This window comes from Furipterus horrens, unplaced genomic scaffold (assembly GCF_987537825.1).
Source record: "Furipterus horrens unplaced genomic scaffold, mFurHor1.1.pri manual_scaffold_1, whole genome shotgun sequence".
NCBI lineage: Eukaryota > Metazoa > Chordata > Mammalia > Chiroptera > Furipteridae > Furipterus > Furipterus horrens.
In genome coordinates, this window is record NW_028327171.1 from 114,322,987 (window position 1) to 114,346,242 (window position 23,256).

Consider the following 23,256-nt stretch of genomic DNA (forward strand, 5'->3'; position numbering starts at 1 on the left):
AAAGAGACTTGACTCAGGGTTGTGAACACACACTACAATATACAGATAGCGTATTATATATAGAATTGTACACCTGAAACCTATATGATTTTTTAACCAATATCACTCCAATAAAGTCAATTTTAAAAAATGGAATATAGTCTTTGGCCCTACCTCCAGTGCTACCTACCCCACTAGGCCGAGCAAGGATCAGCTTTTCCCTAGTCCTTGCTTCTGCCCTTCCCCCTACAGCCTTTTCTCTGCATGGCAAGCAAAGCAAGGCTCTGCATGGCCAGTCAGGGACCTGGATGCTGGCACTTGTGCATCCCAAAATGACTTCTTTGGCTTCTTCCCAAACACCTGGCCTGAGTCAGTGACCAGCACTGCATGCTCCTTAAGCCTCCTAGTGGCTTGAGAAAAGTGTTAGTAGCCTCCTAGGCCTGAGACAAGATGGTAGAACTCAGGCCACCCACCAGTGGTTCCACATAACACAATGCTGTTAGCCACTGTCCCATCTGGAAAGAGGGATATCCCAGCATCCCCTCCTCACAAGGCAAATGCTATTTAAGAATCAAGAAGATAAAGGGTTTCGATATAGAGCCAATTTGGTGTGTTTCAAGTGTCCACATTTTTAGCCTGGCCCTGCTCTGGGCACCAATGGAAGACTACAAATGTAAATGATGGTGATTCATTTTGTTCTCAGCCTGAAGCAGGAGAAAGAGCTTGTTCTTTAAAGTCAGATAGGCACTGATGGATTTAGAGATCATCCTAGGCAAATATTGTTAATCTGTGAAAGTAGATAATGAAGACTGCTACTACTACCCAGGGTTACTGTGGAGTCTCATTCAGATAATATGTGCCAAGACCTAAGCTGCATGGAAATTCTCCCTACCTTCATATGGGTTCTCAGACAGTGAAAGGAGGGACACAGACACAGGTAATGTGCGTGCAGGATGAGAAATGGTTACAGCCCAGGCCCGGGGAATGGGGAGTATATGGGGTGAAAAAGGAGGACATCAGGGGAAGCTTATCATCAAAAGAAATTTTCTGCTCTATTTGTCTTCTTCATAGCACAAATTACAACTGAAAACCATCTTTATTTATTTGCTCACGTGGTGCTCCTTCTGCCTTCCACCAGAATGTCAGCCCAGGCAGTCAATATATAATATACCAAATTAAGGAAGGAACAAGCAAACAAACAACTGGCTTCTTAGATGCGATGGCCTTTGAGTTTCACCTTCAAGGGTAGTGTATTAGGTCGTGGCAGGATACATCAGGTTTACTGAGTTTGCAGTGCTAGCTGTTTTGGGGCTTCATCATGCAGAGGAGGCTGGGTGGGTGGGGGTTAAGGAAGATTGCAGGAGAAGGTGTGGCACCTGGGCTGGCAACAGTGGGGAGGCCTTACCAACCCCAGGCCTGAGGGTGTGGGAGGGAGCTATTACATAAACCCAGAAGGAGAAATCTGTGTGCACAGGGCTGCTCACCAGGCGCTGTGGCTGCAGAGGAGCACAGGAGAAGATAAGAACTGGAACACCCTAGCTGACCACTCTCTCCTCTGCCTCCTGCTCTCCTGCCTAGGCCTCCTAATGGCCACACTCAACAGGAGACAGAGGGCACAGGAGACTAGTTATGCTGTCCATGGCCCACAGCAGAATGAAGCATTGGTCTGCAGGGCATGTGGAGAGAAACTGGTCCAGATGTGCAGAATTCCTGGCCCCCGGTGGATAGACCAGGAGGCCCAAGAGTTCTTGGTCTGTGGCTACAACAAAATATCTTGCAGGTATTCAGAAGCTCAGCGCAGATGGTATATGGCAAAGGGCTTTGTATGCCCAGCCAAGGCTTGGTCTTTCTTTTGTAAGTGAAGGTCTGCCATGGGGAGCGAGGGTGGTGGGTATTAGAAAACCCTATGATGGGCAGTGGGATATGGACCTGAGGCAAGAAGACTACTGGAGAGTGCACATAGAGACCCAGTGAGTGGGTAGGGGGTTGATTTAGGCCTCAAAACCCCACCATCACCTTCAGCTCACAGGATGGGAATGGAGTAGAATGCACATATTTTGTGGATGAGACAGGCAGACATAAAGAGAGTAGGCGGCTTTCAAAGTCCGAAGGACCACAGATATTCTCCCCAGGCAAACAGAGGAGACAAACCCATCTATGCCTGGAGGCTGGCCCAAGGCTCATAGCCTGTCACTTGGCCCCCAGAACAGTGGCACACTCCCAGGCCATGTCCTCCTTAATGGAGTCCTCACCCATTGCCACCCATCCTGAAGCTGCTGCCTCCCTCAGGTGACCACAAGCCCTGAGCTGGCCAAGTTCATCATAGTGTTGCCATCTCCCAGGGATCAAATGTATTCTTTTCTTTGCCTGGGCAGCAGTGACTTCATCCCCTGTGGGCTGTGTGCATCACTGGGCTGAGTGGGGAGGGCAGGCCAGCTCTCTGTAGAGCCTGGCTTTGGCTGTGAGGCTGGGGAGAGGAACAGATAAGTGTGTGAATGTTTCAAGCAGATGTGCCTCCTTCTGATGGCCCACAGAAGCCCTCCTGCTGTTGGTCCCCCTATAGTAAGGACAGCCAGTCCCTGAGCACCTAACATATATATCCAGCAGCGCCAGGTGCTTTTGAAATGACAGTTGATAGTAGGTCCTGCTGTCCTACAGAAGATGAGCCTGAGAGATGAAGTCTCACATCCAGGGTCACACCATTCTACAGGACTGGGATCACTTACTCCTCACCACACCCAAGATAGTAGGGATCAATTGAAGCTCAGATAGATGAGATGACTTGTGTAGGGACTGGGGAGTCAGTGATAAATAAGGAGCCTGCTCCATTCTCAAGGATAAGCCACTGTCAGTGGTGAAGACAGATGGAGTCTAACAGTTGACATTTAGGAGACCTCAGAGCACTGGGAGCCTCAATCTCCTCATCCATAAAATGGGGATAATGATGCGCCCCTCAGGACTGTTGAGAGAATGAGAGAGGACATGATGAGAACCCTGCTGTGTCCCAGGGTGCTTATGGAAGCTAAGGCTGTCACACCACAGAGTGTTTGGTGGGGGCTGTCTAGGGGTGTGCAGGTTTGATTCCCACTTGGGGAGCATATGGGAGACAGTCTATCGATATTTCTTCTTTGTGTTTCTTTCTCTCTCTCTTTCCCTCTCTTCCTTTCTCTCTAAAATCAATAAACATATCCTTGAGTGATGATTAGAAAGAAAGGTGATGAACACAGGTGGATGCAGCCAAGAAGAGGAGCAAAGAAGTGAGGTCCCAGGCCCTAAAGAGGTTTGGTGAGGGTGCATCTTCCAGAAGAGGAACTTGGAAGGGACCCCCTACAAGCATATTGGGCCTCTGGTCCTCAAAATGACGCCTGTATCTGAGATCACCTCTGAGGCAAAAAGTACCACTAGCCTCTCTCCATAGGTGCCGGCCATGATGAGTGGCCCAGGGGCTGAGTCCATGCCCAGGAAGTCTGCTCCAGAGGATGGGGCTGTAGGTCCCGGGAGACATGGGAAGTCAGAGCCTGGTGGCCAACATGAGGGTTTGGGGTAGAGAGAGAAAAGCCTTAAATTTGCTGGAGATGTGAAAGGCATGGAAATTGGGGGGGCCTCCATGAGAGGCAAAGGGCTAACAGGAATACTGAAGGGATGGGCTCCAGAAGATGCCTCAGGAAGGGAAAGAGGTTATTACAACCTCTTTCTTGATCATGTATGGACAAGGGGCCAGCTCAGGCCAGAGGGGAGTAAGTGAGGGGATGGATGAGTGGATAGATAGATGGATGGAAAATTTGATGAGGGGATAAGTAGATGAATCATGGCAGGAAGGGAGTGAGGGAGGGAAGGCAGCAGAGAGGGAAGAGGGAGAGAAGAAAATGTGCATGTATATGTGAATGAATGAATGAATCCATGGGTGGTTTGTTGGAGAGGTAGGCAGGTAGATGGATGTGTGATTATGGGAGTGAGTGAATAGAGATGTGTAAACAGAGGCTGCTTCCACTCACAAAAGATGGTGGGAAAACTTTCACTAGTAGGACAGATCAGATAAACCTGAATGGAGTTCTTACTCTGTGTGGTACAAGCAAGTGAGGCCAGCATGAAAAGTACAGGGGGGGGGTTCTGTCCAAGGGAGAGTTTCCTTAGGTCAGTAGAGACCCATAATGGAATGGGCAGCTTTGATAGGTAGTAATCCTCCCATCACTGGGGGTATTCAAGCTAAGGCTGAGCAGCTACTTCCCAGGGTGCTATAGAGGAATGCCTGTGGCAGGTTTTTTTTTATAATGCAGAGAGGGAACTTGGGCTTATGTCCCCGGGAGGCCACAATCTTTGTAGTAACCCGTCTTGGTTTCAGATAAAAAGTTCTTTCCTGGCTTGAGGAATAGATGAGTATTCAGCTGATGCTCCCTGCTGTGGGAACTGGGTTGGAATCTGAGATGGAATTCCCATCCTGTACAGGCCAGAGCAAGGCTTTGACCTGGAGATCACTCTGTGGGTAGGTGATGCCCGTCTCTGAGTCTTGGTTTCTTTGTGGGTGAAATGAGGACACGATGGCTTTGGCAGCAGTACATTATGCTGGGGGCCCTGCAGGGTGCCCAGATCTGGGCCCATCTGCACTCTGGGGGACTTCCTCTGGTGGGCTGTGGGTAGGGATAAGTAGGTTCTATGAGCACTGATGTTGAGCTGTGAGTCATTGTCCCTGGTGGCTCTGCCTGGGAAGCCCCAGCTGCTTTCCCTGGGCTGGGCCTGGGAGCAGCTGGTGGGTATAGGGGTGGGGACTCCAGTGGGGCCCCAATCTGGAAACACGCAAACCCAGCTTAGACCCAGACTCCAGGGCTGAACAAAGAGGCCCATCTCTTACCCACCCACCCCCATCTCTACACAGAAGAGCTGGCTTACAGCCAGACTGCCATGGTTCAAATCCTATCTCCATCACTAAGCCTGTGACTTCCCCTATCTGTGTCTCAGTTTTGTCTTGTGTAAAGTAGACTGATAATAAAATACACTTTGTAAGCCTGTTGGGAGAATTAGATGAGTTAGTCTGGACCTTTGTCCAGGGCTCTGTGGGCCCGAGGTGGTGAGAGGCCAAAGAAAAGTCAACCTCATCCATCATCCTCACATAAGAAGGTGACCTGGCCAGGGCTAGAAGCATCATCTCTCTCATTAGATGGAGATCCTCATGGGCTGACCACTATCCCAGGAAGCAGCCCCGCTTTTGTCTTTGTTTTTTCTGTCTACCCCAAGCTTCCTCCAGGAGCCAAGAAGGCAGACAGTCCCTTTCTGTCCTGCCCAGTGCTTCTGGTAGGCAGGGCTGTGGGCAGGCAGGCGGGTGTTGGGTTTAGGCCTCTGGGGAAATGGGGGAGGATGTGGGCCTGCCCTCTCCTTCCCCGCCCACCTTCCTCCTTCTAGGCTCAGCCTCACTCCTCCTAGGCCTGCCTTTGGACACAGGACGGGCCCATAGGCTTTCCCTCGCGGGCAGATGCCCCTTGCCCAGCCCACTCCAAGTGACTCACTGCTGCCCTGGCCCCCCGCCACTGCTGTCTCCTGACAGGAGGAAGGCACAAGGTTGTGCAGAAGTCACGGAGTCTGGTGTGCAAGGGCCACTCAGCCGGGAGGGTCTGGAGCAGCAGACAGTCAGCACATACCGGCTGGGCCCTGCAGGGCCTGTGGAAGCCAACGCCTCACCTTCACCCCAGCTTTTGGGTCTTTTCTTTCTTCTTCCCACCATGAAGAAGCAAGTGACCTGACAGCTGACAAGGAGAACCAGGTCCTGACTAGGAGGAGACCAGGCTCAGAGGGCAGTGGCTTTGGGTCCATTGGTCACTCACTCCCCCACCTACCCAGGCATGAAGGGTGGTGGCAGCGCCATGTGGAGCCTTATGTGGAAGTACTGCATTTCTGTGAGGACCCTCAGGTACCGGGGATGTGTGTGGCCAGTGCTCTGTCTGGCCACCATATGTTGGGTGGGGACAAGCAGGCACCAGGCTAGTCAGTTTGCATAGGCTCTAGGACAGAGGTTCTCAACCTTCCTAATGCCGCGACCCTTTAATACAGTTCCTCATGTTGTGGTGACCCCCAAGCATAAAATTATTTTCGTTGCTACTTCATAACTGTAATTTTGCTACTGTTATGAATCGTAATGTGAATGTCTGATATGCAGGATGTATTTTCATTGTTACAAATTGAACATAATTAAAGCATAGTGATTAATCACAAAAACAACATGTAATTATATATGTGTTTTCCAATGGTCTTAGGCGACCCCTGTGAAAGGGTCATTCGACCCCCAAAGGGGTCGCGACCCACAGGTTGAGAACTGCTGCTCTAGGAGGTCCAGGGAAGCCCCAGCCTGGGGGGAGCAGGGGTGAAGGGCAGGAAAGGACATGCCAGGCACTCTCTGGAGAAACTCAGAATCTTACTGAGGAGGGGGGAGGGCAGAGAATTAGATGGGTGGTCAGGGAGTGTGCAGGCACTAGGCTGGGACCCCAGTGCCTAATGGAGGGTGCCAGTGGCAAATATGGTGTGGTTGGCAAACTCCCAGTGTGCATGGAATTTGGCATTGGTTACATAATGCAGAGTCACTGAGCACAGCTGTTTGACTTTGGCCATTTTTTACCTTCTCCAAGCCTTACCCATCATCAAATTAGGACTCCCACTCTTTCCGATAGAGCACAGTGCAGGACTGTTTTATATGACTGTCAACAGCAGACTTGGGCTCCTGGTTGCCCAAGTTTAAAACTGGCTCTGGCATTATCAGCAGTGTGAGGTGGCTTCACCTATCTGGTCAAAGTTTTCACCTGCAATCCTTACAGGATTAGTGAGGATTAAATGATGTGATACATAAGGAACAGGGCCTGGCACACCTCAAGGGCTGGGTAAGTGTTAATTCTGATTACTGCTGCTGTTCTACTTGCCCGTAAGCTGGACGGATGAAAGGTGTGATTGGACGGAGGCCCCGTGGAGATGGAAGGCAGAGCAGAGCCCTGAGGTTGGCTCCAGCCTCTGCACAAGGGTTCAGACCAGGGAACAGGAAGCCAGGTCCTGCGTGATCTCAGGCAAGTCTGGGGTCAGTCTCAGCTCTAAAGGAGCTTTGGTGGGTGCCAGGGTTGGTATTGGGAGGGGCTTAGAGGAGGCCTCCTGCTTGGAAGATATCTACCTAGATACCACCAAAGAGCACATTTTTTACTTGAAAAGGAGTTTTAGCGAAGGTAAGGAATTAGAATATTCTCCCTCTTTCTTGCCACTCTCATTATTTGGTATATATTAAACTACATCTTCTTTCCTTCCTTCCTTTCTTCCTTCCTTCCTTCCTTCCTTCCTTCCTTCCTTCCCTTTTTTCTTCCTTCCCAAAATATTTGTAACAATTTATAAGAAACACCTATAATAAATTAAATAATAAAACATCAGGAGCAGGAAAATTACAATTTAGAATAGGATGTCATGACCTGGGGCAGGGGGCAGGTGGGATGGAACATAATAGATATATGTAGCATGCTGAGGTCTTTCTGTTGTGAAAATTGCCACGCTTCCTGGCAGCCAAAGGGAAAGGAGAGACCCAGACAGTGTCTCACTCTCACTGTGATAAAGCCATTTTTACAATGGCCACAGCTGTCTCTGCTTTTGAGTGAGAGTGTCTGGGACCCTGGCCTCTGCCTGGGTGGGTGGGTGGGTGAGGATGGGAGACACTGCAGGGATAGGCCTCAGGCCTGAGCATGCTTTAGGGAAACAGGGCAGAAAGTGAAGGCTAAGGGGTTCTCTGGGATGGGAATGCTGGCTGGCTGTGGGAATAGCGAGAAAAAAGCTCGCCTTAGAGTGAGTTAGTAGCCATCTTCCCCCCTTAGGCCCTGGGAAAGACCACTTGGAGGCCAGAGCAGGCCGGGGATGAGTCCCTGGGCACGGACAGCTATCCCCTGTATCTCCCCCTTAACCATGCTGGATTTTCCCACATCTCATTCTTTTCCATGTTTTCTGGATACTGGCACTCTGAAAACCGCAGAGGTTGTTTAGAAGATGCAGTGGGTCCAGCACTGGGAGGCCCCACTGCTCGGCCAGGTCCTCACCCCCTCTGACAAGGAGTAGCACAACCTCATGGAACCCCAGACTGGCCTCTCCATGCCTCGGTTTCCTCATCTCTAGAGTGGAGACCACTTCAGAGCTACTTAATAGGGCTGTGGGGTAGAGCCTTGCATGGCTCATGGTAAATGGTGGCAGAATTTTGTGGCTACTGCTAGCTAGACATTGGTGATGGGCAGGCCTGCACCAAAAGGCTGTTGTAAGCACTGGCGGGGTGGCTGCCTCACGGCCAGTCAGCATGAGTGTGGGGACCATAATTGGCACTAGGTTTGCCCCAAACCCCCACTTAGCACCTGTAAGTACAAAGCCTATCCAAAGTTAGTTGGGGAGAATAGGCTTTAGGGGGCAGGCTCCAGGAAACACACTCTGCTGTCCAGACCCCTACTCGATTTTGTTTGGGACCTCCAAGAGGGCTAAGAGCACTCCCTGAGTCAGACAGACTAATCTGGCCCTTCCCAGGATCCTAGCTCCTTCAGCTGCCAGGAGAGACCTGAGTCAGCAGCTCTGTGGCCTGAGACAGGGCTGGCGACAGCCACAGGGACAAATCTGAGGGTGCGATTTAACAATACATAGTTTTCCACTTGCGTCTTCAGATTCCCCTCCACATGAGCCTGTTGCCCCTGGCCGGGTCCCACTTACATCTGGAAAAGCAGGAGGTGTGAGTGGGGAGCAACTGCTGCTGGCCAGTCCTGACCCTCTGCCCAGGGGTTTGGTAACTGCAGCCAAGAAGCCAAGGGCAGGGACTCTGGGTCTTTGTCCTGAGATCCCTGAGAGGGGATTCTCTGGCTCTGGGTCATCTACTGGACAGAATAGCTTAGGAGTTGGGCACTCCAGGTCCAAAGGCAGCAACAGTAGGTTGTAAGCCATGCAGTGGTGGGCAAGTTGCTAAACTTTGGGCCTGCTTCCTTGCTGTAAAGTTGAGAAGAGCAGTACCAGCTGGGTGGGCTTTCGGGGAAATGAGTTCTGTTGGCTCAGCACCCAGCGGAAAGCAACCCTGAAATCCTTGTCCTCTTCTTCCCTCTGAGTCTCAGCATTGAGGGAGGCAGAGTGATGAAGTGGGAAGAATATGGACTTGGCAGTCAGGCTTACCTGAATTTGAACTTGTCTCAGCCCCTTTCTTCTGCATAAAAGCCTCTTAGGGTTGCTCTGAGATTAAATGAATTGATACTGTGAGCCTACCAGAGCAGGGTTGGTGCTGTGTTGTGGCCCTGTTTCTAAGCACACTCCTCCAGGCCCCTGTCTGTCACAAGCCTTAGTCTGTGATACCAGTAATCCTTAGCCTCTGAGGCCAGATAGGAAAATCACTTTTGCATCTGGCCTTAGGTTGGGAACAAAACCTTATTTTTTGTGCCTTAGGCCCAATGGGGCATTTGAGCTGCCTGATGGTCAGGGGTAGCTCAGTTGGGATGCTAGATGGGAACAGGGCAGGGCTTTTGCCAAGCAGACCCTGCCCCCGTCTCTCTGGCTCTGTGGTGCATCTAGGGAAGAGGAGTGGAGAGCAACTGGAAGCCGGGGTCTGGGAGCCTCCAGGGGGCTTCCCAGGCAATGAGCCGTCTGACACCCTCAGCAGGGGGCCGTGTGCACGTGCCGCCTGGGACCAGAACCCGCGGGCCCCCAGCCTGAGCCGTGTATGAGCGGCTCTGGTGCAGGGAAACCCGCCCCTGCTTAGATTCCACACCTCTCTCCCCATGATGCCGCCCCCACCACAGCCACACCCAGGCTTGCACTCCCAGTCCCCTACTTATCTGCTCCACTGTCCGGGCACAGCTTTCAGGAGCTAGGACTCCCTGAAGCTGAGGTCAGGTCTTCAGTATCCTCCTTACCTCCTTTTTCTATTGGACACACCTTGGCTATACCTGCCCCTCTCTGGGCAGGACTCAGAGTTGACTATAGCACAGGACAGAGTTCAAGCTGCACCCTTTTGCTCTGGGCACTGCCCAAATCACACATGGGTCCTTATTGTGGCTGTTGTACCTTTGCATCATGGGACTCATGGCTGTGTCAGCACAGCAAGACTGCCCTCCCTCTCCGTCCCCTCCATGCTGCTCCATTGCCTGCTCCCACATAGACTCATTATTCAGGGTCCAGGACTTCACTCCGTGCCTGGCACTGTGTCAGGTGCTCAATATACATGCTAACATCTACCTGTGAAGGGTACTATAGACAAGGGACCTGGGGCTTGAGTGCCCTGCATGATTAGTTTCCTGCCATGGTTATTGGTGAGGCCTCCTTGGTGGGTATGACACTTGTCCTCAGAGAGCTCGGAGCCAGCAGGGAGGCTTCATGGGCATAGGCAACTTCAACAGATGGAGGAAAAGGCTTAGCATCTGCTGTGTGCCAGGCCTGTGCTAGGCCCTGCGGAACAGCCCTGAGTACGGTGGATGGTCTGTCTCATGGGACTGCCATTCAGGTGGGAGAGAAACAATAAGCAAAACAAGTAGATGAAGATGTTCAGACAGGGAGTGGAGGCAAGAGGACAAAAGTGGGAGGGGTGCTAGAGAGGCAGAAGGGACCATGTGATCTGGGTTGAGAACTACCTCTCCCAACTCCCATAACTGATGAATGAATTAACTAAATGTGGTCTATTCATACAATGGAATGTTATGCAGCCATAAAGAGGAATGAAGTGCTGATATATGCTATGACATGGATAAACCTTGAAAACATTGTGCTGAGTGAAATGAGCCAGTTATAAAAAGCCATAGAGTGAGTGTCTGCAGTAGAGAGTAGATTAGCAAGTATTAGGGCTGAGTGCAGGGGGAATAAGAACGACTGCTTAATTGGTATGGGGTTTTGGGGGGGAATATTGAAAATGTTCTAAATTATGGTGATATTTGAGCAACTCTGAATATACTGAAATCATTGAATTGTACGTGGTAAACGGGGTGAATTTTATGGAACGTGAATTATATCTTGATAAAACATCCTTTTTAAAAAAAACAAAAAGGTTCTGTCTGAGAAGGTGGCCTTGAGTTGAGAGTAGCAGAAAGAAGTGATGATGTAAAGCCTTGGGAAAAGCATTCTGTGCAAAGGGACTGCCCGTGCAAGGGCCCTTAGGCACATTAGGAAGGCCAGGCAGGGGCTGGGAAGGAATGTGCAGTTGGCAGGGTCCTGAGGGGAGAGAGGAAAGGGTTTTAAGCAAGATAATGACAAGATGTGCTTTCCCCATCGTTGAGGTTACTGTGAGGAAATGAGGCTATGGAGAGGGAGGGGCAGGGACTGAGGGGAGAGAGAGACTAGTCAGGAGGCAGTGGCACTTCTAGAGAGATGATGATTGATACCCAAAGGAGACAGACTGGCAGACTGATAGTGGTCATTCAGATGGAAGAGGAGGGAGGCTTCCTGGAGGAGGGGCCTGGGCATGACCTCCAGGAATGGGGGGATGGGTCAGACAGAGGGGCAGTGATGAAAAGGCTCTCCAGTTGGTATCACCAGGGTAGTGAGCTGAATGCATTGGAGGCCTCTAACTGATGGCCCTGTCCCTGCCACCTCGGGTCCCATTTGGGCTGATGCTGCTTTCAAAGTAAGTAGGGCAGTCTTTCTCCAGGGCTGCCTTTGTCCTGCATTCTCAGGCTGGCCCTCAGTGAGAGTGTTAGCACCCACATGGCCAGAGACCCAGTGTGGCCCAGTGCTTTGAACAAAGCAGCTTTAGGAAACTAGAGTGGCCCTGAAACTCGATCGGCCACGAGAGACTAGCCAAGAAGGGAGCTGTATTATTTATTGACCAGGGCCTCTGAGGCCTGCCTGGTGAGTTCATTTGGACTGGCCAGACCTTGCAGAAGCCCCCTGGGCCACGTCCGGGACCCAGTGGGAGGGCAGACAGGGGCCCCAGGGTGCCTGGCACCCTCTCTCTGGGGTGTGGTTTCCTGGATGCTGGCCTGGCTGAGCAGGGAGGAAGTCAGACGTCAGGCCCAGCAGCTGGGGAGAGCCACAGCTTGTCCCCAGGGGCCGTGGAGGTGGGCAGAGTGTTGGGGCTTCAGGAAGACCTCCACCCCATCCCCTGAGACACTGTGAGTACCTGCCACCTGGCCCAGGGCAGGGAGGGGGTCTCAGCTTCCTGAGAAACCTGTGAGGGGCTGCTGACTATTAGGATTGCCTTCTATGGTTAGGGTCTCTGGGCTCTTGTCAGGGTTTATGCTATTTCTTGGAACTGTTTTCTGTGACCTCGTCTCACTGCCTGGATGGTACTCAGGCTCAGGAACCCCACCTATTTCTCCACAGCTGCCTGGAAAAGTGGCCTCAGCTGCAGGAGGGAAGTTCTTTCACACCCCTGGGCATCAGACCACCCTCAGGCCCTGGATGGTTCTTTGTCTGGGGGACTCACAACCACCCTAAGAAAGACAGGCTCTTGACAACCTCATTTTACAGCTGAGTAAACTGGGGCCTGCAGAGGTCACACAGATGCCCAAGGCCCCTGGAGTGTGGTTGGTGAAATTTCCTTCCTCAGCTTCTGCTCCTTCATTCCCCAGACCATAAGCTTTAAGCACACAGGGGTTCAGGTAGAGGGAGCAAAGGGTTTCCCCAGGACCCACAATCTGTGGTTCCTGCCATTTGTTAGTCCATCGGAGTTACCTTTGTGCTGAGAGGACATGACACTGCCTTTGACAGGTCTCTCCTTTGGTGCTCTCAGGGCCATTTCCACATCTGTGCAGTGTTCCTCTGGAGCCCCCATGACTCACTGACAACTAACTTCAGCTTCTTTCTGAAATGATACAGAGTATAACCTTGAGGACATGCAGTTCCTCAAGGCTGGGAGGGACTTGGGAGAGGGTGTCTGGGTGGGTAAGCAGCTTTGGACACACAGACTAAGAGATTCTATGAGGCTCCTTGGCACTAATCCTTGGGAAGTTCCCTTTGATGAGATGGGGACCTGGGACCACCTGTCCTTCAAAGAGATTCCCCACTGAGTCCTGCTTCTCCATCTAACAGTCACAACAACCTAAAAAACCTAAAAAGGAGAATGACTACCACTGTTGGTTATATGGAAACCCAGGCCCAGCGACGTTAGTGTGTCTGTACAATATCCCACTGTGGGTATAAGTTGGGGAGCTAGGGTTTGAACCCAGAGTGAGTCCAAGCCCCTCAGTGCATCATGTGGTCTCTGTCTTGGTTGTAGTGGGCAGGAGTGAATGATCTCATGACTTCCCCATCACTAGGTCTCTGTTTTTCCATCAGTAATGGGTTGGACTCCAGTGTTAAGAAAGGGGTTATCTTCCCTACCAGCCCTCAAGAATCGGGGTGGAGTGGGGGAGGCTCAGCATCAGGTATGATAGCTCCCAGGGCTGCTCTCTGAGCTCAGTCAGCAAAGCATCCTCTGGTTCATGTGTAGAGTTCCTGATGACTCCAGTGAGCCAGGGGCTGCATGTGGATGAAAGATGGCTCAGCTTCAAGGCTGGGAGGATAAGAAAGAATGAGCACATAGTGAGCACCTACTGTATATCTGTAACTATCCATATGATGCCTCATTTCATCCGCACAACAGCCCCAGGAGGTTCTTCATTTCTACTTTGCAGAGAATGAAACAAGTGCTGAAACTGAAGGCTTTTTCTAAATAAGTTAACCAAGCATATTTCCCCATTAGTTTAGAATTTGGACTCACCCACTTGCTGGATTCAGTGGCTTCTGATCTTCCATCAAGAGGCTACTGGGATGCCAGCCATGGCAGGGACATATGGGGAAGTCACCATATTCAAAACAGTTGTGTGTTGAAACACCTTCCCAGCAGACTAACCACCCAGACTCTGATCACACCAACAGCCGGAAACAGACACAGTAAATCTGAAACCTGATGCCTGCAAAACAGGGGCCATGTCATAACCAGAGGCTGGGCGTGAAGTGGGAAGCCAAAGACTCCTGAGCAGAAGTGGGTATACACATCGCCTGCTTGTGAGTAACCAGGGGCAACCAGCTTGGTTCTGAGCTTTAAGTGGTATATTTTTAAACCACTGCCAAGCTGCCGCCAAACAGTGTGTTTATGTGTTGCTGAGATGACCAGGGGAAGAACAGTGTTGGGAGGGAGCGATGGGTAGGAGGTCAGATCCAAGCTCCCCATTTCATGCTGTAATCCCTTGGGGATACCTTCCTGAGCCTCAGTTGCCTTATTTGTAAAATAAGGATAGTATTTCACAGGGTGGGGATTAAATAACATATGCATAAACTTGCCCGTATGCAATGATCAAGCAGTGGCTCGATAAATGTCAGTGATTATTTTCACCCCCAAAATGAATGTTCTTGGTTTGATTATAACATTTTTAAAACTGTCATCTTTGCAATCCTGGACTTGAGCTGGGTGGGAAATTGTTTGGGTCAAATGATAAGCCCCGAGAGCACGTGCCGGGTCCTTTAGCCCTGTGCGCACCAGCCAGACCTGGGGTTCAGGAGATGCACTTGGTGAGTTAAAACCAAATTTTGAATTGGTTGAATCCCAAGTCAATCCAATGTGTCCATTTCTCAAATGATACAGTGAGACAATTATTTTTGAAGGGAAAAAAGAAAAAACTTGTGAACTTTACCCCAAGGATAAAGAGTGGTGGGAGGCCAGAAGTAGATGTCATTGATAATGGAGTGGTGAAGGGATGTTTATGGGAAGGTCTCCAGGGGAGGTAACATCCACTGACCAAGTGGAGAGAGTGAAGAAGACTTTCGTTGGAACCTGTAGGTTGAGTTCCCATGTTATGTTTAGGGAATAGCTTGTTAGATTAGGCGGGCACGTGGCCAGCCTAAGGCCAAAAAGGAAAGCAGGTGGAGCCCAGAGACAAATGCTGGACTCTGGATACGGAGGAGCTGTCAGGGGATTTGAGCGGGGAGGTTGTATTAACTAGTACTTTAGGAAGTGCTCATTTAAAAAGGTTGCAAGTGATAAAAACAAAAAAGTAAGAAAACCCAGTCTGGTCTAAGCCAAAGGCTGGGTTTATAGCCTTCTGTTTCTGAAATAGACAGAGCTTCTAGTACAGTTTGATTCAGGTGCTTGAATACACTTTCCCCAGACCCTCGTGTTTTTTTCTCTTCTTTCATGTCTAATGACTTCACTCCTTGGGGCAGCTCTAGCTGCTGCAGGGTACAGTAGTCTTAGTGCTGATAATGCCAGCAGGAACAATTTCAACAGGACTTTCAGGACAGACTGCCAGTGGGCTAGCTTTGGTCACATACCCATCCCTGGATTAATAACTTTGGTAAAGGGGCAGAATACTCTGTAGTTAGGGATGGAGTCAGCTGACACAAACTACATAGACTAAGAGTGGAGGAGGGGGTTCACAAAAGAAAACTGGGTGCCTCACTTGAGTGAGAATTAAAGCTGGACAGGCAGATACCTCCAGCATCCACTACTGTAATCTGACAAGACCTGCCAGGCACAGGGGTAGGTGACTTGACATGCATCATCCCTTCCTGTTAGCCCCATCAGGTAGGGTTTCTTGTGATCCCAGTTTTGCGGATAAGAAAACCAAGGCTTAAGGAGATGCAGTCACTTGCCCAACGTCACACGATTAGCAAATGGCCTCAAACTCCAAATCTTCTTGATCCCAAAGCCCGGGCTCTTAGCCATCTGCCCCACTGCCTTTCAGTAATCAGGTCTGAATTGGAAGAGGATGCCTCTGGAGCTTGAATGGAGGACTGACTGGCAGCGGGGAGACTGAAGGAAGAGGACAATGGGGCAGGAGGCTAGTGCCAGGCCTATAAAGAGGAGGGGAGCTCTAAGAGATATAGCTGTTGTACGCTACAACTCCTTGTTCTTGACCCATCATCAGCTTAGCCTTTGGTGTCATTTTCTTATATAGATAAATACTTTTGTTAACTCATCAGCAATATATTTACATACATACATACAGCAATATGTAAATACACACTCATGCACACACAAATATATATGCATAATGATTATTGTGTTTACTAGTTTTTACTCGGGATGATCTTTGCGGGAGGATATAAAATGTGAGGCTCCTGGGCCTGTAAGCTGGACTTATGCTTAGGCTGTGGGCACAGGGACATTTCCTAGGGAATTTCTGGGAGAAGTACTCAAAAGGAGGTGATTGCCCACCTGGTTCAGGGTCAGGTAGGGGAGCAGGCTGGATGGAGAAACAGCCACTCCTTGCTTCCTTTTCAGCCCTAAAACTTCCCATGCAAGAGTCCCTGGTAGCATCACACCATGCCAGAGAGCATCCTGCCCATAAAGGGGAAACTGAGGCAGTGAGAACATAGCACACCTTAACCTGGCTGTCATCACATGGGAAAGTAGGATGCTGCCTTGTTGTATGACCGAGGCAAATTACAAGGATAACCTGGGCCTCAGTTTTACATCTGCAAAATGGACCTATAACTCCTTTATGGAGTAGACAAATGAACAAACTGGAAAGTACCTTACCCAGTGCCTGGTGCCTCTCAGGTGTTAGTAAACGTTGGCTGTTACAATTCCTTCCTTTGTGTGGTGAGCTCTCAGAAAGTTGAGCCCCAAATCCAGCTCTCTTGTGAACAAGCTGTGTGGCCTTGGGCAGGTCATTTCTCTGGGCCTCAGTTACCTTATCTGGGAAGTGGCTTACTAGTCATCACCTCTGGGATCAGCTCATGGGATGGGATTTTCTGGCATGTCATGTTCCCACTAGACAGTTGGACAACACCTTCCCTCCATGGCTTCCCTTCTTGCCCTAAGAGTACATGAAGTCATTCTATTAAACCCTTCAGCTAATACCCACCAAGTGCCTACCATGTGCCAGGCATTAATCAGAGCAATGAGGAAGTCAGACCAAGATCCTCCCTCACCAGGGCTGACAGGAAATAAGCAAACAATAGAACAAGATGCTTTCATACTTGCAGTGAGGAAGATAAAGACTGTGGATAGGGTGGGAAATGACTTGGCAGAGACTACTTCAGCTGGAAGCCAGCAAAATAGGAGGTGGACAGCATAGATAAGGGATGGGCCTGATTATAGAAGGAGGAGCACAGTAGATAGCTATCCAGGAACTCAGGCTCAAAGGTAAGAGGGGCCAAGGGCTTCCAGCTCCCACTCTCAAGGGAGGGCATCTGGGTAGACTGGGTCCTGCTTCCACCAGGCACGAGAGGGAGAGGGTCCTGTTGGGGGATGCTTCATCTCATTTATTAAACATTTGCTGGAGACAGGGCCAGCTGAGGCTCTATGGCCTCACCCTCTGGAGCCCCTGTCTCCAACCCTGTACTTCCTACCGCTAGCAAAGGGCTCCATGTACATTCCCCAGTAATGGGAAGGTGGGTGTCTTGTCATCACCAGAAGTTGTGAGAAACTTCCTCAGCCCCATCCGCAACACACACACCTGAGGGTTAGTATCCATGACCAAAAAATTGTAATGAGCCACTAAGAATCCATTTCAGATGAACTTGAAATCTATAAATTTTATTCATTGTAGCAGCATGTATTTTGATTTGAAAGGTATTAATGTGTGAAACATAATAACTGTTTTGTCTATCAGTCATGCTGAGTATACATATAGGATGCAAGATTCCCTAAAATAATTCAGGGCTCATAGTTTGGGATTCTATGAAACCTCCAAGAGCAGGAATCTCTGAGCATGAGCAGCTGGAGGTGGGGAGGGTTGAAGTGTAGGGGTGGGGGAAGTCACCTTATGGGATCTTCTTGTGCCAGCCCTTTGGATAGTTTCACACTGGTTTCTGAGATGGTAGACAGTTAGGTGGCCCCCTCCATGCATCCCTTCCCATGCACAGCCCACAGCTCCCCTCCCTACAGCCCACTCTCGCTGCTTATGTTCTGAACTCTGGCTGATCTGAGGTGGCCCAGCGTATTTGCCTGTTCCCTCTAGGCCATGGGCCTGAGTTGAAAGCTCTGACCCTCTTTGCTGTATGGGGACAGAAGTTGACTTTTTTATAATTTAGGGAACAGAGATGATTCAGACACTGATCCTTGCACTCCAGGGCACTGTGTCTGGTGGGAGCTGGAGCCCAAGCATAGCTGAGATGTTTCCCTTCCCTCGAGCCCTTGCACATAGTAGGCACTCAGTCAATATTTGGTGGATGAATGAGTGGGTGGATGGATGGTTGGATGTTATGGGGCACAAAAGCCTGTGTCCCAACCCTGCCCTCTGGCTTCTGGCTATGTCTTCTTTTGGAGGGGGGGTCCCACAGATAAGTGATAAGAAGGGGCACCACCTGTGGGAGCTGTATTCACAACTAAATCAGTGCTTTTTCTCCTTTGCGTTACATGGCTTTTTTATGTGTGGATTTTTAAAGAGTTGAGTTATTGTACAATAATTTCTGTCTTCAATAAGACTTGCAAGAATAATACAGAACAAATCTCCCATGTACCCTTCTCCCAAATTCATCATCAGTAGCATTTTACTGAACTTTGCTCTCTCATTTTCTTCTCCTAGAGCTATTTGAAAGGGAGTTTTAAACATGCAATGTGATTACTTTTACTCCTGAGTAATACTTCAGCGTATATGAGGAGGGACCCCCAAAAAAACTCAGAATTATCTTCTGGAGAGTGGGCTCTTTGTAGTACAGGCTTCCACCTAGAATACTAGGTGAGTGTTCTAGGAACATATCTGTATCAGCATACCATCTGGCAGGTGTTTTTTTCTTTTGAAGATTCTTTCAACACGTTTGCCCATTTCATGATGGGTGATTTACAAGCACACCTGCCCACACTGTGCTGAGTGTTCAGCAGTTTTTGACCAAAAATGGCATGACCCCTGTGCCCCACCCTCCCTGTTCACCAGATCTCTCCCCAAGAAATTTTTTTGTTCCCTCTGATGTAAAAAGTCCTCAAAGAGAAACGTTTTGCTTATGTAGAAGACGTGAAACAAAAAAATGACAGAAACACTAAAAGCCATTAAAACTGATGAGTTTAAAAACTTTTTTGAGCAGTGGAAAAACATCTTGATAAGGGTATTGCATCAAATGGAGAGTATTTTGAAGGTGACTGAAGTTTAAACATGCAAGAATAAATACACAATTTTTTATAAATAAAATTTGGGTTTTTTGGGGTCCACCCTTGTATTTCTCAAGAGTAAGGACGTTCTCTTATATAACCTTGTCCCAATAGCCAAATTCAGGAAGGTTAACATTGACACAATACTAGAATTTACATATAATTTATAGTCAAATTTTACAAGTTGTCCCTATAATGTTCCTTTAAGATAAGTTTTTATCCCAGTCTAGGATCTTGCATTGCATTTAGTCATCATGTGTTTTTTTTTTTTTTTTTTTTAAGTATATTTTATTAATTATGTTGTTACAGTAGTTCCAATTATTTTCCCCTAGCTCCCCTCTGCCCAGTACCCCTCTTCCCTCCAGCAATCCAACCCCCCTTAGTTCATGTCCATGGCTCCTGCATATAAGTTTTTTGGCTTCACCCTTTCCTGTATTATTCTTAACATCCCCCTGTCTATTTTGTACCAACCAAATTATGCTTCTTAATCTCTGCACCATTTCCCCATTTCTCCCCCTTCCCTCTCCCAGCTGATAACCCTCCAAATGATCCCCATACCTATGATTCTGTTCCTACTCTGGTTTGCTTAGTTGGGTTTTGTTTTTATTTTTTATATTCAGTGTTGATAGTTGTGAGTTTATTGTCAATTTAGTGTCCATAGTTTTGATCTTCTTTTTCTTAAGTAAGTCTCTTTGACATTTCATATAATAATGGCTTGGTGATAATGAACTCCTTTAGCTTCACCTTGTCTGAGAAGCATTTCATCTGCCCTTCCATTCCAAGTGATAGCTTTGCTGGATAGAGTAATCTTGGTTGGAGGTTGCTTTTCATCACATTGAATACTGCTTGCCAGTCCCTTCCTGCCTGCAAAGTATCCTCTGAGACATCAGCTGATAGTCCTATAGGCAACCCCCTGTAGGCAACTCTCCACCTCTCCCTTGCTGCCCCCAGGACTCTCTTTATCTTTCACCTTTGGCATCTCAGTCATGATGCATTCTGGTGTGGTCCCCTCTGGGTCCATCTCACCTGGGACCCTCCGTGCTTCCCGGACCTGTATGTCCATCTCCTTCGCAAAATTTGGGAAGATTTCCTCATTTTTTTTTTCAATTTTTGCTTCCTCATTCTGCACTGGTTGACTTTTTTTCTTCCTTATGTTCCAAATCATTGATGTGAACCCCAGTTTCCTTCCCTTCACCATTGGTTTTGTGTGGATTTTCCTTCATTTCACTTAGCATAGCCTTCACTTCTCTTATGCATTTGCCATACTCAAGCATATCTGTCAAGCCTGTGAGCATCTTTATCACCAGTGTTTTGAATTCTGTGTCTGTTAGGTTGTCTGTCTCCTCATCTGTTAGGTTGGCTATCTCCTTGTCGCTTAGTTCTCCCACTGGAACCTTGATCTGTTCCCCCTTTTGGGCCCTACTTCGCTGTCTCCTCATTCTGACAGGTTCCTGTGTTTGTTTGTCTCCGCGTCCCAGGTAGAGCTGTCACTCCTCTTACGTTGTAAGGGGGTGGAGCTGTAGGGATTCATCAGTACAGGGCGACCTGTTTCACCACGTTGTGGTGCTGTATGTGAGGGAGGGGTCTGAGAGGGAACAATGGCACCTGTCCAGCAATTGCCCTGTTTCCAGGCACCTCTCCTACTTCTGCAACACACGCGCCCATCTAGCTGCTGCCATGGCCATTGTTCCCAGAGTGGGGTCGTCTGCGGATGTTCTAGGACCGTGGGAGCCCTTTAAACAAGTGGACTCTGCTGAGACCGGCAGTTTCTTCCTCCACCCCAACTCCCACTGGTCTGCACAGTCAGAAGCAATGAGGCTTGATTTTCCTCAATGCTGGGACCATGGACTGCGAGGTCCAGTGAGGAGCTGGGAACGCTCCCCAGGTCTCCCTCCTGACTTTTTAAAACATGTGACTGCGCTTTCTACCAGCCTGCCACTGCTGCCGCAGCTGCTGCCACCACCACACTGCATCCTCTCTGCCCTGGCTCTGCCCCTCCTACCTGTCTGGATGAGTATTTCTTCTATATATCTTTGTTTACTGGACTTCCATGCAGTTTGATTTTCTGGAAATTCTGGTTGTTTCTAGTTTGGGGGTAGTTATGTTCCTTCTTAGTTGTGGAGGGAGACACGGCGTGTCTGTCTAAGCCTCCATCTTGGCTGGAAGTCCATCATGTCTTTTCTTAAAGCTTTATTAAAGTATAATTTATCTACCATAAAGTTCATTCATTTGAAGTATATAGTTTTACGATTACTAGTATATCACCAAATTTTTATTTATTTATTTTTAATTTTTGTTTTATTTTTTAATTACAGCTTACATTCAACACTCTTTTGTATTATTTTCAGATGTACAGCACAGTGGATAGACATTCATATAGGTTACAACATGTTCCCTCTGATAATTCAAATGCGCACCTGGCATCATAAATAGTTATTACGATGTTGTTAACTACATTCCCTAAGTTTTAACTAAAATCCCCATGCCTGTTTTGTAACTACCAATAAATATTTCTTTTTTAAAAAAATATGTTTTATTGATTTTGCTGTTACAGTTGTCCCAATTTCCCTTCCCTCTGCTCCCCTCCACCCGGTGGCCCCCTTCCCTCCAGTTGTCTCGATTCCCTAGCTTCTGTTGTTGGTCCTTGTGATGCAATTTTCATTTTAATGTTCATAGCTTTGATCCTCTTTCTTCTAAACCAGTCCCTTTAACATCTCATATAATAGTGGTTTGGATCTAATGAACTCCAGTCTTATTTTGTCCTGGAAGTGTTGTATTAAATGTGAGATGATCGAGGACACTGAGGTAATTCCAGCAGGCAGAATGTGGACGAACGGGGGGCTGCTGCATGCTCAGGCAAGTCAGCACTGAGCAGAGCAAGCACCGTCCTTTTATTGAAATCTGAGGGTGGCAATTACAGAATACACACCATATTGCTTAAGGAGCAAACAGGATGCCAGGGTTCAAACATTAACTAGTTTAGATACAAAACAAACTATAAATCCTTAAGGCTAAGCTTCAAACAAGATGATAGGACAAGGGAGTAATGGAGTGTTCAGCAAAGTCTCTATTCTCAGGATACCATAACCCAGTGGCCTAGAACAGCTTACAGCTGCCGGCGTCAGCAAGTCCAGCTTGCTTATCTGAGTCACAGGACACCTGGGTGGAGGGGCATGAAGAAATGCCCCTACCCAGAGACTTGATTTCCACCAACATAGAAACACTTTCTCTGCCCTACTATTCTGAATGACAGTTTCACTGGATAGAATATTTGTGGCTATATGTTTTTGATTTTCATTACTTTGAATATTTCTTGCCAGTCCCTTCTTGCCTGCAGGGTCTCCCTTGAGAAATCAGCTGATAGTCTAATTGGGACCCCTTTCTACATGATTCTTTTCTTCTCTCCTGCTGCTTTTAAGATTCTCTCTTTATCTTTAATTTTTGAAAATTTGATTATAATGTGTCTTGGAGTGGTTCTCCCTGGGTTCAGTTTTTCTAGAACTCTCTGTGCTTCCTGGACTTGTAAGTCTATTTCCTTCCCCAAATTCGAGAAGTTCTACTTCATTATATTTTCACTTAATTTTTCAATTTCTAGTTCTTCTTCTTTGCCCTCTGGCAATCCTATAATCCGAATGTTCGGTCTTTTATAGCTGTCCCAGAGGTTTCTGATCCTCTCCTCACTTTCCTTACTTTCTGTTTCCTCTTTCTGCACTGGTTGACTGTTTGTTTCTTCCCTATGTTCCAGTTTGTTGATTTGATCTCTAGGTTTTATTTCTTCACCACTTGTCTCCTGTGTTTTCATTCATTTCAGTATGAGTGGCTTTCATTCCTTCCCTGTCTTGTTCCAAATCTTTTAATTCTGTAAGCCACCTTATAACAATAGCTCTGAACTGAGCCTCAGAAAAGTTTCCTATTTGTTCATCTGTCAGGTTCCTCATCTGCTGCCTGGTGAGCTGCATCACTGGGATCTCAATCGTTGTCTGCTTCATTTTGACATATTTGTGTTTTGCTTTGCTTCCTGGGCAGGCTGTAGGGGGTGGAGCCCTGTGTACTCGTCCATCACTATCTGGCGACCGGCAGCGATCCGCAACCTATTTCGCTGAGCTGTGGCGCTTTGTGTGGGGGCAGGGGCCCAATTGGATTCCTGCCATTATTCTCCCTTGGGGGACTGGGATCCATTCCCCCGCCCTCTGGGCCTCTCCGTCTGAGGCAATGGGGTGGGGCTGCTTTTCCCAGTGTTGGGGTCATGAGCTGCCGGGACTCGACTGCAGCCAGGATTGCTCCCCCTGCCGCTATCCCCACTG

General features: G+C 48.5%; 1 long non-coding RNA gene across 1 annotated transcript in view; it reads right to left on the reverse strand.

Moving 5' to 3' along the window:
* LOC150021767 (uncharacterized) overlaps positions 1–13,722 on the reverse strand; it is a 59,110-nt gene extending 45,388 nt beyond the window's left edge. Inside the window, exons 1-2 of the long non-coding RNA XR_016511268.1 lie at positions 13,640–13,722; positions 12,613–12,742 (exon numbers count right to left, since the gene is read on the reverse strand). This is a non-coding gene — a long non-coding RNA (uncharacterized LOC150021767). The remainder of the gene's footprint in view (positions 1–12,612; positions 12,743–13,639) is intronic.
* Positions 13,723–23,256: the final 9,534 nt, after the last annotated feature.